This window comes from Cydia strobilella, chromosome 3 (genome assembly GCF_947568885.1).
Source record: "Cydia strobilella chromosome 3, ilCydStro3.1, whole genome shotgun sequence".
Taxonomy (NCBI): domain Eukaryota; kingdom Metazoa; phylum Arthropoda; class Insecta; order Lepidoptera; family Tortricidae; genus Cydia; species Cydia strobilella.
The window spans coordinates 9,537,604-9,549,677 of record NC_086043.1 but is presented as its reverse complement, the minus strand read 5'-3'; positions in this window follow the sequence as shown (position 1 = coordinate 9,549,677).

Genomic DNA, 12,074 nt, shown 5'->3' with positions numbered 1-12,074 from the left:
CATAAAAACCATATCATTTTTTTTTACACACACGTCCTCGGGTTCGAGCATCTACCAGTTTAATCAAATGCAGGCTTTAATTGCTGCATTGCTGCAGAAAATTACTTTTATTCAGGACAGACATTGATATTGATAATAATATTGCAAAAGGCAATGTAGTCGGTAGCAACGAGGTAGGTACACTTGCACAGCAATGGCAATGGTTAAAATGTCTAGCGAAAGACATGATAACATAATGCGAACAGATTATGGTCTACAAACAAAACGTACTTATGAAATAACATCGGGTAAGGTTCATCACGAACAGAGTTTAACGAGTTTTTGCTAGGCTTCTAGTAACGGCTACAATGTGCAAACTTAAGTTCTCGTTTCAGGAAACAGCGTTACCCTTTCATTAAATATGAACAATTTACGTGGGTAACGATCTCGAGGGAAGTATATTCCAAGATACTGTTGGATGGATCTGTTTAAACATATACATTAATATATATAGCACAATCTCCTGAGCGCTGCGCCCATAATTTATGATTTATAAAACAGGTGGAGGAATATGGAAGAGGCCTATGCCAAGAGCAACCAGACAAAGCGTCTGCGGAGCATAGCTAGCAGTAAGCAGTAATTAAGTGAAACAGAGAAAGGGTGTTTTTGTTTTCAGATAGCTGAGCAGTATTTATTTTGCTGAATAACTAATTAAAGTTCAGCTGACTCTTGCCAAATTAATAAAAGTTAAAACCAAATAACTATAAATTATCAACGCCATGAGGACGAAATCGTCCGAAACACAACAAATTTAATTTATAAACTGCACAAACGTGGGATATCATGCGGTGAACAGCTAACGTTTGCTGGAGTCTGAAGTTAGGATATATTTTCGTAGTTGGCAGTACCTGGTTCCAACTTCCCGTAACCTAAAGTAGTAAACTGGCAATATAGCAAGCTACATATTTAACTTATAAAAATACAGATATTAATAAAATTGCCCCAAATTCATGTATGGACCGACGATCAGGTCAAATTCACAGAATACTGACGGATGCGATTAACGAACGAGCAGACGTTGTGGAGATCCTTGGAGGCCTTAGACCAATAGTGGATGTATTTGAACTGTTATATGGCATATATTATCTTTTCCTTAAAGTATGTAAATCTTTGATTATAAATTTATCTTTTACTATCGGTCACTTTTTTATTTTTGTTTATATTTTATAAGATAGATTTATGGACCCCGTCTATAAGATTAATTGTAAGGACCCCTTGTTTGATCTTTAAGAAGACCTAGCCTACTAGTAGGCATAAGGGTGATTAAATAACCTCATCATCATCATTGGCCTTGTATAATTCTCTGACTGCTACTGCTAATATGATATCACTTTATTCAAGCCATGTTTAAAAGCAAAGGTAACTTTTATCTTTGAAAGTTGTTCCACAACCGCATGTCGCGCACACTTGCTGCTCTAAATTATGACCGACACAGACGAAGCCCGTGCCGTGGAGCCAAACATACGTGTTTTGTTTCGAATTACATGTATATACCTATTTGTGTACAAACAACGCGAAATGTTTCAAAACAATATTGAAATAAAATATTTTTTTTTATTTCAATATTGAAAATATGGTTTCCTCATTGCTTAAACTATTTTATCATTTGCACAAAATTTGCCAAGTTAAGCCGCGGCCGACCAAGAGCAGTTTAAGCTACTAAAAGTCAGCTACCCCCACAGAGTATTATCTATTCTTTATCAGGTAGGATTTCATGTAGCCGGCCACCGGACTACAAGATCAGTGGTGGAGTTATATCAACACCGATCTAACAACTTATCATACGGGCAGTGACGCCCAATGATAAAAATATCTCCTTAATGTTTTTATATTTTATTTAAATCATCTCTCGAGGCGTTGTGCCTACGAGCGATTCTGTCGAACGGCTGTTTTTATTCAATTTACATGGATTATTCCAGTTTTAAGGGAGTTTGGTTGCAAATCTTGATTGATAGCTCGTAGTAGGGCTTATTAAATAAGGAGGGGCTAAATATAAAAAAAAAATAAGGCACAGGTGTCGTTTTTATTGTTATTTAAATAACGAAAGCATGTAGTTATAGTGCCTTGGTTTATTTCACAGATGTTCCTTCAGATGAAATATAATGCTGTACGTGACTATATATATTCATATTTCATATTTGTGGACTTCGAAGTATTCCAACGAAAGAGACATTATGTTAATATTTATCTTGCAAACATATACTCGAAAAACATTACTACTCTTACGTGAATAAATTTTTCAATATAAAAAAACTTATGTGTATAAATATGCTATAGAATGCAGGATTGATCTAATGCGAAGGTAATTTTATCTTTAAAACATTGTACTGCGGCCGCGTGTCGTGCGCACTTGCCGTCCTAAATTATGGCCGGAGCAAAACTTGCCGTTTTTGTCCCCAAGATTAACGATGAACAACCGCCCTCGAAAAATCCCGTCGCCCCAAACGGATATTGCCAGAAACTTTACGATATAAAATTTCCTTTTGATCAGTTGGCGGAGTTGCGTAAACACGAGTAAATAGAATCTTTTATAGATCAGCTGTTCTTCTTTTGAACATTTTCCGTGAGATCTTAAAAAACCGGCCAAGTGCGAGTCGGAGTCGCGCACGAAGGGTTCCGTACCATTACGCAAAACGGCAAAAAAATCACGTTTGTTGTATTGGGAGCCCCACTTAAATATTTATTTTATTCTGTTTTTAGTATTTGTTGTTATAGCGGCAACAGAATTACATCATCTGTGAAAATTTAAACTGTCTATTAGCTATCACGGTTCATGAGACACAGCCTGGTGACAGACGTAAAGACAGACAGACAGACAGGCAGAGCGGAGAGTCTTAGTAATAGGGTCCCGTTTTAACCCTTTGGGTATGGAACCCTAAAAAGACTGCGTGACGGTAACCATCACTTTATTGGATTGGGAACTCAACAGGTATGTAAATGCAATAAGCAATATGGCGTTATGAAGAAAATGCAATAAATCTGTCACCATTGTATGGAGCTTCCCTTCGTAAAGCCAATATTATCCGCTCTGTTTTGTTTTTCGATTTACAAAAGCAAATTTTTAATAATATATTTATTTTTATGCCTCCTAGTTACTTTTTAGATTTTTTGTAGCTGACGTAACTAAACCTACCTACTTACAAGAAATTTCGAAGAACTGTTTTAGGAGCAACATCAAATTTACATTAAAATCAACTAATCTGACCCCCAGCATGACTTGCTTTGTCGCGCGCGACAGCATTCTTGAAGTCGCGCTTGACGTAATTATAGAGCCGCGCGCGACAACGCATGCCACATCGGCATCGTCATCTATGTATACCTAACTAATTTTGTTCTGAAGAATAAGTAATTACTATTATAATAATAAATCTTAATGGCGGAGGGGAGAGTGAACGGGGCAGTGGATACTCGGTGTAATACCCCTTACATTTTATTAAATTGTCTTCGTTTCCGCGCCTATCTCAAAAGTTAAGAATCGATTAACTTTATACAGTTATTTAAAAATCACTTCTTTTTGCACTAAATCTGCTATTAAAAAAGGCTTTTTGTGTTTATTTTATTTTATGTTTATCGCTATTTGATGTTACACACCTTCTCTCCTGACAATCACATGCTATTGAATTGTCTAATTAAAATATTGTATTTATAATATCTTCACAATAGCGTGAACTAGAACATCATTACGTACATAAAGTAACATAATTCAACCTATGAAATGATTTCTTATAAATATCGGGATCTAATAAAAACACGTTGCATAAAAATGTTGCAAAGCTAAACGATTTTTAACACACCCTTCACTTAGCACAAGGTAGGCTTCAGGTTGGAAGTACCCGCATAATATTTACATAAATGTATCCTTAAGCAATTTATGTAAACGATGCGCATGTAATTCCTTAAACTATGAGGGTCGGGAAATTGTCTCTACATGGTTTAATATGATTATTTTTCTTTCGTGAAAGGTGGTGTACATCACAACAAATTTGCGTGCGGACCTTTTGAGTCGTTGGCCTGAGCAAAGCGAGAATACCTTCACAGACGCGTTTTCTGAATATGAAAACGTTAGCTCGATGGAAGGATATTCAATGTCAAAGAAAACCAGTCCGGAGGTCTGAAGGAAAAAGCTTGTTTAAGCAAACTGAAGTGGATGGGTCTTAAGGCACTAGGCAATATTTTTGGCCGTCTTACTTTCTAGAGTTTATATCTTCTTAACGGTTCAACAAATAACTATAAAAATATATGAATCTACGTTTCACATACAGCATTTCTAACGTTTGACTTTTTCCCTGTGATTCATAGTTTCTCCATAAAAGGAACATTACGATAGGCCGTTTTGCGACTAATTTTGCCTATTTCCACTGAACGGTTTATTCGATTAAAGATATTTTTAAAACAAAATAAATGTTTTTTTAACAGGCTACAAATGCAACATAGAATAATGTTAATCAATTTTTTTTTAAGAAATCGAATATTATTCAACAGTTCGAGCATATGCAGCTCGAAAAAGGCGTGGCCGGCAGTCGGTGTGCCAGCGTTGAGACGAGGAGGCTGTGTCGCTCGTCGCTCCGTGCCTTCCTTGCACTATGTACGCTTGTGCATAGCCCAAGTTCTATATCGGAGTTATTCTGACCAAAAAATAAATAACTGCAGAAAGATTTGGTGGAATGACGCGCTTTACCGCGCGCAACATGGTGTTTCGCGGTATATTATTACGAATGTAATGATAATATTCCCACGTTTATTACTTATGTTTGAGAAAACTTCGAACTTCGAAAAAAAGAATCTAGAAAGAATCTATCTTTAATATTTAGGTAACAATTCCAAAAATGTTATATGTGTAATTAATGGCATTACTTATATTTATTTATTTATTTATTACGGAGATAAAAAGTGACTGAATAAACGCACTGTACGCCTCAATTTAGTACCTCGCTCTAGCTATTAATCTTAATCTGTCGATTTGACTTATTTGTAAGAAACGGATAAACCATAAATTAACCATTACCTAATTGAGGTTTGTAAAGTATAATGCAAACGGGAATATATTTTTATTATAATTTACGACCTCTACTAAATGCATGGACTACTCAAACGACAAAATATCTGCAAAAGATACACAAATACGATACGAGTATAGCGCCAGCCGTGCGCCTCTGGGCTGTATCTTATTATTTGAAGTTTGCTTTGAACCTCGTTGTGATACAGTGAGAAAATTCACGTACGATGGCAGTGAGCGGGGTAAACGTGTGGTGCGGGGGTACAGAGCCACAGGGCGGACACGCTATACTCGTACATCAAAAATCACTTGCGTTTTTACGTGTGAACGGCACGTCTGTACACGCGGCATGCGTCATTGTGTGAGTAAGTTGCTTAAAAATAGTACTGAACTGCCGGCAAACGGCCGTCAATCTGCTTTCGCGGGGCGAGGTAATCGAGTCGGGGCGGGGCGGTGCGTGGCCGTTCTGTATGATAATACTATTACTTATTCTGTGACAGAGCGCTTAGCTCCGCCCAGACGCTCAAGGGCATTGGGCCTACCTAGCGCCTTAATGGAACTATATTTAATTATTTACGCATGCCAGTGTACTCCTATAGTTACCTATAGCCGACCGTGCAATATTATTGCTACAGGGATCATCGTTACGCTGTGTGCTGCGAATTGGTAAGCGAACAACTCGCAAACGCGAAGCGGCGCGGCGCGGCGCAACGCTGCGGGCGCACGGCGTTCGCGTTCGCAACGAGATCACCCACGTAGGAGACACTTCTATAGGTATCAAAGGATTGATTCACCCCGCGCTACACCGCACCGCTTCGCTTGGCTGCGTTAGAGTTCTACTGTGGAGAGAAAACTACACTGAAGAGCAACTTCGGGTATCATGTGGTAACTACAATTATCAAGTTAACGTTTGACAACACAATCAAGTTCGGCTGTTTAGTAAGGGAGTACGTCTAATTCTTAACCTTTACTTCCTTTTACAATCGATAACTATTTGGTAAAAGTAAGTACCGCCAAGATACTCCCTGTTGCTTTATATTTTATTAGTATTTAAAAACAAAGTAACGGACGGGCAACTATGGCACCCTATACAGAGTATGGCGCGATCTGCTCTTAGCCCTTTTTATTAGATTGACTACTTAACTTTTTTTTTCAAATATTTTATTACTTGCATTTGCATGGCTTTTGCCTGTCATTTGACTCATAAAGAACTAATTACTGAATATGGATTAATTAATGTTATTAATTTTATCTCATACAGCGGGGTCATTACTCTTTAATAGGGCAATAACCAATTTTAAATGTTTAACATTACTAAAATATGCTCAATAACGTGTAGGTACATAAGCTACAATTTTTATAGGAATGAAAAATGTAAACGTGTTGTGAATTTAAATCTGCATCTTAATTCAGTTTCAGTGAAAGCCTTTTAATCATTTATTTAAGTTGTGGTCAAGATATATTAACAGACACAATACGCTTCTTGAAACTTCTTCAAACTTCAAAAGAGTTTAATGTATAGGTATAGTCTGAATTTAATTCTGCTAGAAAATAAACGAATTATGACAAATGGTTTACTGAAAATACCTATTATATTTTAGCAGATTTTTTCTCGTACTGCCAATCTAATACTCTTACTGCATATCATTTGGTTATCTACTTCTAATACAATATTTGCTTGCCAAATTATAATCGATGGATGATATTATATGTCGATACCGACTCTTTAATCAATATTGTTCATTAGTGTTTATTTATAACGTTGGCCCTTCTTTGTGTAGCAAAAAATTCGGAACTGCCTACCTAACGAGCTTATACATTTCGCAAAACGTAAACGTACCAAGACTGACAAAAATCATTTAGCATAAGTATAAAGAAATTCAATTTTGGGGAATAACGAGACCCCGATTCTGAACACGGAAATTCTCTGTGGAATATTTTAAAAAATTACTGCGTGAATACTAACGGGCCAATTCGAACAATGATCTAGATATCAACTAGATATCCACTAGATATGAACAGGAACGATAACGAGATATTTAAGAAAGTCATGTCAAATTTGACATTTCCGCGATTCCGAATGTCCTCTTGAACGATCTCTTTAAAATTTGCATAAGATATTACTTAGCCATCTAATGGATATCCCAAAACGTCACAATAATTGTAGCGTGAAATGACAATTGGTTTCTCGAATTGAACTGCAAAAGATAACTAGTTGAGAACTAAACTATAACGTACCTATATATTAGATCTCGTATTGTTCTCGTATCTAGTAATTATCACGTTGTTTGAATTGACCGGTAAGGCTCGTTGAAAACTCCGCTTCATTCCCGAGGCATTACTGAATCATCGTGTAGCGACAGCAGGCACATTTTCGAACACAAAAAAGTAGGGTCGGTTATTTTAAAGCATTAAAATAACGCTACTCGCTTATCAATAAGTATCAGTTTCATTTAGTCTTAATATTCATGAATTAGGTACGAGTACTTCCTTTTTTTTAAACTAAAAGCCCGATAGTATTTTATTTAGTTGTAGATGTAAGTAAAAATTCACAACTAGGCCTATTTTGCTCCACTCGAACCTAGTGGTCTCTGCAAGTCGACCATTTTATGCAGTAAGTAACCATCATGGTACAGCTTTCCGGATAAATTCTACAAGCATGTCAGCGCGATTCTATTTAAGTTTAGTTAATTGCTACCTAAAATAGATAAAGCAATATTGTCAAACAAATTTCTAAACACATTGTTTTCACCCAAGTTTGGCACGAAGCTCCCAGCACATTAAACCACAGTTTGCTGAAGCAAAATAAATTGAAATGATCCTAAGTCTCTGAGCGTCATAAGCTTATATGTCCTTATAGGTTAGAGAGCTATTGTTCCCGGAAAACGATATATTGTACCTACCTGTAATTAAAGTTTGTAGCAGATAACATCAACAGATTATGATCACAACCTCATACATTACTTATTTCATTCATTGCAAAAGCAATCTTAATAATACAGTGTAAAGTTTACGTTCCATATAATTGTAATATTATCATTTGAGTTTTTCATAGTAAACACCTTATATCGGTTGCGATTGCAGCAACTACTTAATTATCAGGATAAGATCCTGGGAGTGGGGACGCAAGTGGCTTTAAGGATATACTGCTCTTGACCCCTCCTTGATCTTTACTGGTATATCAGAGATACTTCAAACAGGGATTGTGTAAGAGTTTAATTGGATTAGTTACAAGTGGGTAGATATAATTGAATAATACGTTTAGCAATTTTCTGCTACGTAAATGGTAATTAAGGTTTAAATAAGGCTAAGGCGCAGCATACAAGTGTTATTGTTAGGTATGTTTTATGTTTTTTGGTAGCAGTTCCCCACATAATTGAAGACATTGAATGGAAAGGAGAAACCTACTTAGTAGTTTTTTAATATGATGTTGTGTTAGGAGTATTTAAAAGGTTGTTCATTATACTAAATTGAAATGGCATAGTATTAACTATTTCACAAGCTTGACGTTGCCAAAAAGTCATACTTTCTTAAGATTGTAAAATGGTCCTTTATCGGTTTTCCTGTACTCTGTACTATATAAACTGGAACACTTACTGCTGCTAAACGTTTGAGAGGTTTGAGATGTTTACACGATGTTATTCTAATTTTAAGCTCCACTGGGCTCAGTTAAAAGACGCAAAACAATAAGTGGTAAGTTAACAAAGAACTCGTAAAACGTGAGGGCATGAACAGTTTACTTTGGGTGAAGAAAAATATCAATTTATTTGTACATTTGCTTTCTTAAAAGACGTATTTGTTCGACTTGCGCGTGTAACATGTTGAATTTGATGTGATGACATTGATGACCACAGAAAGACCTATCAAGGATAAATTTGCGGCACTACCTATAAGTCAATAGTAGATATTTAGTAAAGAAATTCGTAAAGTTAGTTTTAAGCAAATAAAAGTAGATAGCGACGAAAACAAAGCAGTAAATATCAGTTTTTGCTCGTGTTGCCTTGAATGGAAGAGAAGTGAGTTCAATTTCATGAACTCTAAGGCTAGTCTCACAAAACTTGCACCGAAGGCGTGCTGCATTAATTTTTGATTAGAATTAGATTTCAGACTATTTTTATTACGGCTACTACGGTACTAAATGATTCCACAATTTCTTAATAAAATACTACTTATGTATTATCCGCTAGAGTATCTGATGTAATAATATATTGTTTTGTTAGGTACAAATGATACAAATCTGCCATAAAATGACTTTAAGTAGTACTTTTTTGGATTAATAAATATTATTATTAATTTGTAAAAAAAATGGTAAAATTATATTTTTAACTCACCAAATAGTCAAAATAAAGGGGTGTCACAACCTACCTCAGATGCTGTCACAACTTACCTTGTGTTAGCCTAGTGTTAGGAGAGTTGTGACAAGGGAAGTTGTTCTGGTTTTCATAGGTTTTCTCAAAATCTGTAACACTTTTATTCATGTTCGTAACAGGTTTTGGAAAAGTACAAATTAAGCTACACATTATTATAATTCAATACTAACAGTATTGAAGAGGCTATCAAGCGCAACAGAGGCTCGAAGGTGTTTGCCAGAGATCTATCTATTGGCCAAAGCCAACTGACAAAACTGAAGACCGACGACGGCAGGATCATTTCATCCAAACCTGAGCTCTTGGGAGAAGTCGAGAAGTTCTATGGACAGTTATACACAACAACCCGAGCACCGGTCATGGATCTAGCTAGAGACCCTAGAGCTAGACTAACTCGACACTATACCGAAGATATCCCGGACGTCAGCCTGTACGAAATTAGTATGGCTCTCAAACAGCTCAAAGCCCCTGGTGATGACGGAATTACGGCCGAACTCCTGAAGGCGGGTGGTAAACCAGTCCTTAAGGCCCTTCAGACGCTGTTTAGTTCCGTCATGCGCGAAGGAAAAACGCCGCAAGCGTGGAACATAAGTGTGGTGGTGCTCTTCTTCAAAAAAGGTGATAACACCTTGCTGAAGAATTATAGACCCATCTCACTTCTGAGCCATGTTTACAAGCTGTTTTCGAGAGTCATCACTAACCGTCTCGCACGCAGGTTTGACGACTTCCAGCCTCCCGAACAAGCAGGTTTCCGTAAAGGCTATAGTACCGTAGACCACATACATGCGTTGCGGCAGGTTATACAAAAGACTGAGGAGTATAACCTCCCCCTTTGCCTTGCATTCGTGGACTACGAGAAAGCCTTCGATTCGATCGAGACTTGGGCTGTGCTGCAGTCTCTCCAAAGGTGCCAAATTGACTACCGGTATATCGAAGTGCTGAAGTGTTTGTAAGAAAACGCCACCATGTCCGTCCGACTACAGGGCCAGAGCTTGAAGCCTATTCCATTGCAGCGGGGAGTCAGACAAGGAGATGTAATCTCCCCAAAGCTGTTCACCGCTGCATTGGAGGATGCCTTCAAGGCTCTGGACTGGAAAGGACGAGGCATCAATGTAAATGGCGAGTACATCACTCACCTTCGGTTTGCCGATGATATCGTAGTCATGGCTGAGACCATGGAGGACCTCAGTGCGATGCACGCTGATCTCAGCAGAGTATCTGAACGAGTTGGTCTGAAAATGAACATGGACAAGACGAAGATCATGTCTAACGTCCATGTTGTGCCAACTCCCGTATTAATCGGAGGCTCTGCGCTCGAAGTTGTTGACGATTATGTATACCTAGGACAAACATTCCAGTTAGGTAGGTCCAACTTCGAGAAAGAGGTCACTAGTCGAATCCGACTCGGTTGGGCAGCGTTCGGGAAGCTCCACAGTATCTTTTCGTCCAAATTGCCGCAGTGTCTTAAGTCAAAAGTCTTTGACCAGTGTGTGTTGCCAGTGATGACATACGGATCTGAGACGTGGGCGCTAACGATAGGCCTCATAAGAAGACTCAAGGTCACGCAAAGGGCAATGGAGAGAGCTATGCTCGGGGTTTCTCTGCGTGATAGAGTTAGAAATGATGATATCCTCAGTAGAACTAGGGTCACCGACATATCTCGCAGAATTACAAACCTTAAGTGGCAGTGGGCGGGGCACATTGCTCGCAGAACTGATGGCCGGTGGGGTCGGAAGGTTCTGGAGTGGCGTCCGCGTACCGGAAGACGAACTGCCGGTAGAAGATAAACTTCATAGCGATGGTATGCTTTGCTGCTGAGGTAAGTCGGTTAAAGTAAAAATTATCACAACCCTCCTCGGTCTCCCCTACAAAATGAACTTGCTACCCTTTGATGTAAACATGGCATGATACAAAATAAAACAAAACGTATTATTTTGAAATAAATGTTTTGCGTTGTCTAATACATATAGAGTTTTGGAGTTGGTTTCTAAACCTGTTATTTTTACTGATATCTGTCAACATGCATGGTAATGTTATGTATTAAATTAAAAGTATCTAATTTAAAGTACCTAATGTACCTACCTCATATTATTTATAAGCTTAAGTTTAAAAGTAAGTACTTACCTCATATTATTTATAAGCTTAAGTTTTAAGATAAGATAATTATGGTAAACTTTGTAATTAATGGAAGAGCGAGCCTTCTGGCACAAGTATTTGTTTACTTAAAATAAGGTTCTTGTTTTGGTTCTAATTACCTAAGTATTATGTTATCAATAAATAATTTTTCATTTTCATTTTTCATCCGTTCGATAAGATTATGAATTTTGTATGTGTCGCAACAGACACATACAAAATTAATTAAGTACTTGCACTGATAAATAATGTGCCTCGATTCTACAACAAAAAATAAGGATTTATCAATCAATCTATCTACACTAATATTAAAAATTCAAAATAACTGTTTGTATGTCTCTTATTCTTACACGGCTTTATGAATGCACCGCATTAAAATTAGATTTAGCTCGGAGAGAGCTTAACTGGATTGGATTTGGACTGTCAAGAAATTAAACATAATTCATTTTAAAAATAAAAAAAAATAAAACACGCGGGAGGACCCGAGGTAAGAGCCGAGGTCGATAAACCTATCGACCTTTAATCCATAGCGATATTGT